The sequence below is a fragment of the Rutidosis leptorrhynchoides genome, chromosome 1 (genome assembly GCF_046630445.1).
Source record: "Rutidosis leptorrhynchoides isolate AG116_Rl617_1_P2 chromosome 1, CSIRO_AGI_Rlap_v1, whole genome shotgun sequence".
In the NCBI taxonomy this organism is placed as follows: domain Eukaryota; kingdom Viridiplantae; phylum Streptophyta; class Magnoliopsida; order Asterales; family Asteraceae; genus Rutidosis; species Rutidosis leptorrhynchoides.
In genome coordinates, this window is record NC_092333.1 from 647,011,588 (window position 1) to 647,019,807 (window position 8,220).

An 8,220-nucleotide genomic window follows, 5' to 3' on the forward strand; every position below is an offset into this window, starting at 1 on the left:
ATGATGATTAATCTTGTAAGTTAATGAGTGAATAAAAGATAGTTACTTGTAGGTTATAATTTTATGGAATTCAAAGTCTCTTAATGAATCTAGACATGTATTCGATATAAGATTAAGTCATACATTATATGTAGTTTACTTAGAGTTTTAACTTATGATAAAAGAAATTTATGTTAAAGTTCTAGACTTTAAAATAAAGTAATCAAAAAGTACATGCTTTAAAAATTCACTAAACAACATAATTTATAATTAATTTATGTTAACTATATTATTATCCTATATTATATTTTATTTTATTTTATTATTATTATTATTATTATTATTATTATTATTATTATTATTATTATTATTATTATTATTTTATTATTATTATTATTATTATTATTATTATTATTATTATTATTATTATTATTTTATTATTATTATTTTTTTTTTACATACTAAAACACACTCAGAATTTCGTCGTTTCAGTTGCTTCGGATTGTCGTTTTGAGTTTGCGTTCACACTACAACCGTTCCCTCAACTTTTGCCCAATTTACAAAACGACCCCTCAAGTTTACATTTTCTCAGGGGTTGAAAGTGTAAATATATAATTTTATTAAAATAAAAGAAAGTAATTTCACCCGAATTTTTAACGGGCCCTATCTTCTCGCTCGGTGCGAGTTAAATTTTTTCGAGACCACAATTCAACTTGAAATAATTTTACGAACACAACGCGACTAACTATACGCGAAACGGACATCGTTAAAAAAACACTAAATATTGCGGGCTATATTTCATACATATACATACACTTACAACAAACAACTCAACATATTAGATATATTATGTACCAAACAACGTATATCCAAATTCGACCACGCGTTGAATACAACCACAGCAACGCACGGTCGAACTTTTTTCTAGTCGTTAAACAATCTTAGAATAAAAATAATTATATTAAAATTAGTATAAAATGTAAGTCTAGTAAAATTATTTTATATAATTGTCCCTTCTCTTTGCACATTATACCTGTTTCTGTAAGAAAGTTACAATTTCCTTCGGATAAACATAACTCTTTACCGAGAGTCAACCTAAATATTTAAGTTTAATCTCGAATTTCAGTTAAAAATATTTTGAATCTCTGGACTGTGGTTGAACATTTTTAACAGAAAAGAGGCTGACCGTTGTTTATTGTCTCGCTATCAATCTATCATATGATTCATATCTATTCCAACTAAGGTGGTACCATATTTTTTATTGAATCTATTTCGCCAATTACCAATGTTGATTCATCTTATAAATTATTAGATGGTTAGGATTCGTATATATTGAACCAAATTAATCTCTGCTTGTTAGAGTAGAATTTAAGCAGATATCTAAAATTTTCATAATGTATACTTTTTTTTTTTTTTTTTTTTTTTTTTTTTTTTGTTGTTGCTAAAATAACGATAATATTAAAACAAAGTCTTTTCATCAAAAACAATGCAAGGCTCGGCAGCCGAAAACGATCCCTAACACTGAACAACGAAACAAAAGCTAACTAAACCCGAGCCTTGAGCAACCAGATTCTAACTCGATCTCGGAAATACACTACAAACAAGATCCAATACAATACCCTAAAGCCAACCAAATAAACGACAGGCCTTTAAAAAACAAAACCAAACGGCACCGCGCTACGGGACAACCGCTTTATCTTTCCGAGGCTTTATGACCGGCTTTACAACCACATCGCCAACCATCAAACGTGTAATATTCTTGCCTGACCGATTTTCGATCGCATAAGATGAATCCGCTGTCAAAGACGATCCAATTCTAATGCCCGGCACGGGAGCAGGGAGCAAACCATCCTTCACGAGATCTTCAAAAAAGCCAAGGTTCCGATCTTTATCCGCACCACAACCGACATCACGGGTCCCTACTACATCACAACCCGAATTTAAATCTGAGATGCCAACTCCATTCTTGTCATTACCATTCTTCTCTGCATTATCTTCGTCACGAACCAGAACCTCCTCAACACTCGTACTTCTTTTGTTACTAACCTTCTTCTTCTTGCAAATAACATCAGGTCCATCATTAACACAATCCTTCTGCTGCACCATCTCAACCTTATCACGCCCACCATCTACACCATAAGAAGTCGAACACAACAGTGGTGAGACAGCTTCACAAGGCACATCAAGAGTTTCGATCAAGTCCACGTCATCGGACAAAGATCCAAATTTTAAACCGGAGCCGTTTCTAACAAGAGTCGGGCTAGCACCCACATCGAATCTAGTGTTAAAATGCTTAACAGGCCCAGAATTCGAGACCGGAGTACTTGACACCACAAACCGATTAGTAGATAACAAAAGTTGTTAATCATAAGCATCAAAAATAACACGATTCAAGCAACTCAAATTGGATACTTCGAAGACCCAAACGTTGCACATCAAACGATCCTTAGCCAAAGTAACCACATCCACCTCAACCGAATCATGAATGTGTTTCGGGTTCGATAATTTGATGAACACAAAAAGAGAACCGATACTTCCCAAATTGGAAGTTGATTTAGCCACGGCCAAAACATCACCAAATAACTTGCCCACCACAGTTACACTCTCATCTGATGCACACAGACCCGGAATGCCGATCACTTCCAACTAAGCAAATCGACAAAACGAAGAAGCATACTCCGAAAAGGGGCAAATCATAACAAAGTCGTGATCCCTAGCATTAATAATGTTGTTGAAGCTACTTCGAAATGCCACATATGCATAAACATCCAAAAGCTCCGAATTTAGAAATATGGGTGACTTGAGCATTACACGATAAGCCTTTTCGTCTCCACCAAAGGAACCAAATCCAGAATCAAAACAGACAAGCCAAGTTTATCGACCACCAACTTATTTGAAGAGATCAGGCATCTCTTTTTCTTAACCAAAGTATCACCAACACTACTGGACACTTTAACTGTTCGTCGCTTTGGCCAACCCATGTATACCAACTGTTTGATGAAATCCTCAACTAATGGTAATAAACATGTGCTCGCAGCATCTATGTGTAGAAGAAATATCACTTAGTTTCTAGCGTTTGAGCAGCAAGCATTTGTTACAGTTATGCCTTTCGATTTTTATATTAAACTCTCAAGAAGATTCTGCAAAAAACATTTGTTACGAGTCAGAGCAAACATAACCACCTTGTTTCCCAGAACTCGAATCCCAAATCAATGAACTAATCAAAGCTCTAGGTGGCACCATCTTTCCTAAACTCAACTGGAGCTCCCCTAAAGACTCAGCTTGGATAAGCCCAAATGGGTTCCTCAAAAGCTCCTCATTCAATGAGATCGTACTTTTGCTCAAGCCTTATGACTCTTCGGTTCATGACCTTTGTCACACTTATGATTCGTGCATTAACTGTAACATGACTATGCTTGCTCAATTATTTTTTGTGCTTCGGAAATGGTACCCGTCCCTACACCCTGCATTGGAATTTCGTTGTTTCGTGTGTAACCGTATTTTGGGCGAAGTCACGGGGTTCTCCAAATCCAAATCTTGTTGAAAAAGAGGAACATGACCTTGAAACAATGATCAAAAACTTCTATTTGAACAATGTGATAATGAAATTCAAGTTAGAGAGTTACACACTTTATGTTTATGTAAAAAAGGATGAATTGTGGGGAGAACCGATTGGGAGTAATGCAGCGTTTGAAAACTGCGGTTTCTTATGATTATTTGGACACGAGTGAAGGAAGTGGTTGGGATGAATTTCTGAAAAATGATGTTGATGAATTGCGACGACAAACTGGATTTATCATATTATTATTTTATTGAAAAATGATGTTGATCATGTAAGGATTATAGGACCCAAACAATAGAGTAATTCCGGAGAATTACCCTTCCACAATCGACAAACGAAAGAACAATAAATAAAAAGAATTAAAAAACGCGAGATCTAACGTGATTATATGTAATCGAATGTCGATTACTTTAATCCACGGACCAACTAGAGAGATTTTATTGTTATAATTCGTAGATACAACTGAGGGTTACATTAGGATGCTTATATAGGCCAAAAACACCTTGGAGAACAAGAAAAACATAAATTTGGAAACTTCTCGCCAGACGAAGCCGCTTCGCGCCATTTGAGGCCGCGCCGCGCTCCAAGGCAATTCTCTGGACAGTCGTTTTCCAAATCTGATGCTCTGTTTCATGTACTAGGCCGCGTCGCGCCTTCCAAGGCCGCGGCGCGCCTCCCCTGTTCGTCCGAATCCTTTTGTTTTGATATCCTTCACATCCAACAATCTCCCACTTGAAGATAGTCAAAACTATGACTCACATTTTGTCAACCCATCATACCAAACTAACCAAGATCGCCAAAGCACCCTTTACCGCCAAACTCCATTTGGGATACGCACACTTCTATCACATACGCCGGATAAGCAGACTTTCGATACAAGGTCTTCAACATTTCCTGTTAGAATCGAATCATCATCTCTCTATCTCCCTATTCGGTCACCACCTTCTCATTAGTTCATGAGAAGACCCGTTGAGGCTATGCAAAACCACAACTTGTCCATTGACACCACCTTAGTTAACATATCCGCGGGATTCTTCATACCAAGGACTTTCTCCAATGTCAAAGTACCATCTTCAATACGTTCTCGAATAAAATGATACCTCAAATCAATGTGCTTCGTACGATTATGAAACACCGAATTCTTTGCTAGATTGATTGCACTTTGGTTGTCACAATATAAGACGCAATTGTCTTGTCTTTTACCCAACTCACACAAGAAGTTCTTCAACCAAACAAGCTCCTTAGAAGCTTCCGCAATAGCCATATACTCGGCCTCGGTGGTTGACAAAGCAATACTCCTTTGTAGTCTAGACATCCAACTAACCGCCGTCTTACCAACCATGAACACATATCCCGTAGTACTGATGTGTTAGCGGAGGGGGTATGAAATACTATTATTTTTAATACGAAATACGATACAAATTACACAAGTTTTAATTATTTATTTACAAATGGGATATACCTAAACTCTGCTACAACACTATAGGCAGTGTACCTAATCGTAGAGTAGTATAGTTTTTAGTAAGTCCGGTTAGTTCCACAGGGAGACAGCTTATTTTACACTATATTTTTATATAACTATATTTGTACAAAATATATATATATATATATATATATATATATATATATATATATATATATATATATATATATATATATATATATATATATATATATATATATATATATATTACAATTATTATTATTATAAAAAGAGGGTTTTACCGTTTAATGACTGGTTTGTCGATTTTATATTTTAAGCGTAAAGATAAATGACGATATTTAAATAACGATAACAAAAATTAAAATGACAATAAATAAAAGTACGAAGAAATATAAAATAAAATATATTATGCTTATTTAAACTTCTGTAATCATGATGTTTGATGTTTTGATTTTAATTTATTACCCTGGGTTAATTGTGCTTTGTCCTGGATTATTTGATATGTTCATCTGGTTTTGTCCATAATAGTCCATCGGTCATAATTATAAAGTGCGAGGGTCTTCGCCAAATTAACCTTATATCCGAAGTCAAATATTCCAACTAATTGGGGATTCAAACTGTAACAAGGTCTTAATACTTTATTTAATGAATACACCAGGTTATCGACTGCGTGTAATCCAAGGTTTTAATACTTTGTTAACAATTACACCAATTACCCTTGAATGTAATCCACCCCTGTTTTAATGAGTCCAGTGACTATTAATCCATCCCCGTGTCCGGTCAAATGAACAATTATTGGTATTTATAGATATCCCGCCCACCGTACCCGATTAAGCATGTGTGGTTATTTATAGATACGTCAAATTATAACCTTTATATTAAATTAACAAGATATCATGTAGTTAATTAAATATAAAGCTCATTAATAGCCCATAGTCCAATTTCCACAAGTGTCGTTCTTTTGTTCAAACCCCAATTATGGTCCAAAGCCCAATAACCCCGTCTTAATATTTAGCCCAACATCACGATTACTTCCGCTCAAATAAGCATAATAATAACTTAAGTACGATACATAATTGAAAAAGGAGAATTTAACTTACAATGATTATTAATCGCGTAGCGTTGCACGGACAGAGTTCCGACTTTAAAAAAACTTTAAAACATTCTTACAATAACCTTATTATTATTAACTTAAAACTAAAATTAAAATTATAAAATATAAATATAAATATAAATTGAGAGAGATAAATAGAAAAATGGGTTATGGATTCGGCAGAAGCTTGTGCCTTTTATAGGCAGATTTTGAATTTGTCTACTCTGCGAGTGCGGAGGTTTTGTGCCTCACAGCTCCACGAGTGCGGAGCTTCGGATTCTAGCTCACCAATTTTTAGCCATTTGCTTGTCGACATAATTAATAAATATATATAATATATATATATATATATATATATATATATATATATATATATATATATATATATATATATATATATATATTTTATATAATTATATATATAATATATTTTTGTGCATAGTTGACTTGTAATTTTAGCTCCGTTGACTCGCGCGTTGATGCTCGGTTCATGTCTTGGTTCCGGATTTTCGAACGCTTTTTCGTATGCTTAGATATCTTGTACTTTGCGTTTCGCGGCTTGTACTTTTGTCATTTTTAGACATTATTTATCAATAAATTGAACCACTTAGATTGTATCTTGTACATTTGACCTTTTTGGTCATTTGCGCCTTCAAATCGTCATTTTCTTCTTTTGTCTTCGTACTTATTTATTTAAACGAATATTACATAAAAATAGAACAATTGCAACTAAAAGCTTGTCTTTCTGGAAGGATAATGCTATGAAATATATGTTCGTTTTTAGCATTATCAAATATCCCCACACTTGAACGTTGCTTGTCCTCAAGCAATACAGAACTTTGAAACTAAATCACACTTCACTCGAATCACTTTTTTATTCTCACACTTTATACATCGGTGATTTTGATACGGTGGTATAAACAATGATAGTAACAATATGGTTTACCGTCCCACATGACTATGAAAATTTAGATCCTTTAAGAAATTGGATCATTATGAAAACATTTGATCTTTTGAAAATTCATTCTAGCTTTTACCCTAGATAAGTTTTCCGGAATAACCCTTCACCGGTGTTTGCAAAATGTTTTTGTGGGTTGCGTAGGTTTTAGATTTGAAAATTTTAGCTTAAAACTTATGGTTTTGTGTCACCCACTTGCTAATCCTTGTATTAGGAAAGCAACACGTCCAGTATACTTGCTCCGTATATTACCTTTCGATAAACTACCGTCCGGTTATAAAGGAAAGCGATGAACAAGCAACTGTTAAGGCAATGTCTAATGACATGCATTTGTTCATGGTCCACAACGTGTCGGATGCAATTACTATCCTTTGTAGGAGAAATAATAAAGATCATCCTATAATTTTTTGGTCTGGCACAGCTCCTGTCTTCGACCATGCTATGCAACCACCGTTCTTAAGGTTGACACCCGATTTGGTTCAGGTGACCTAATGAATTCCGGTGAATTCTCAGAATTTTACGTTCAACGGTAATGAACGCATTGAAAATAGGTTTTTCAGAAAACAAATAAATTTTTATTTGATCAAAATATTTTCTCGTTCAAGCTCAAGTTTAGATATCATCGAATTCCATGAGTTTGTAATTCTCAAACTTTAAGGTCAATCTCAAGGATTGAGTAATATCAGGTTTAAAAGCTGATTTTTAATCTTTAATGAGATTATCCTTTCTGGGGGTCTGATTCATTAGTCTTATCAAGCTAATTTGCACGACGCCCTCTTCATTTTACGAGACAGATCCTCTCATGGTTAGGATAAGTCTGACCACTTGGCGACCCTGTTTGATGCTGAGGTCCGTGGATTTCCAGCTGATTTTCGAGAAAACTTTTCAAGGCTTTTCGTAGACTCTACAACTGGTCTGGATGACAACTTCCTGACCTAAATCAAGAAGCGCGTGTCTTTTTCGGAAGACTTTACTTCCTTTTAATGATGGAATTGATTCATCGTGTAGATCCATCTTTCTTTTAAATATATTACAGTAAATTGGATAAAACTGATTATTATCGTCCAAAACAAAAGTACCTGCAATAATCTTGTACAAAATATGTGATATATGTTTTAAAGAACTTGGTAAATTCTTTCCACACTTAGCTTTTATTTATTTCTTTCTTTGCCTTTTTATTCTCC

General features: G+C 34.5%; 1 pseudogene; it reads left to right on the forward strand.

The window, feature by feature from the left end:
* Positions 1 to 2,958: 2,958 nt before the first annotated feature.
* Positions 2,959 to 3,795, forward strand: LOC139849666 (uncharacterized; annotated as a pseudogene).
* The last annotated feature ends 4,425 nt before the right edge of the window (positions 3,796 to 8,220 follow it).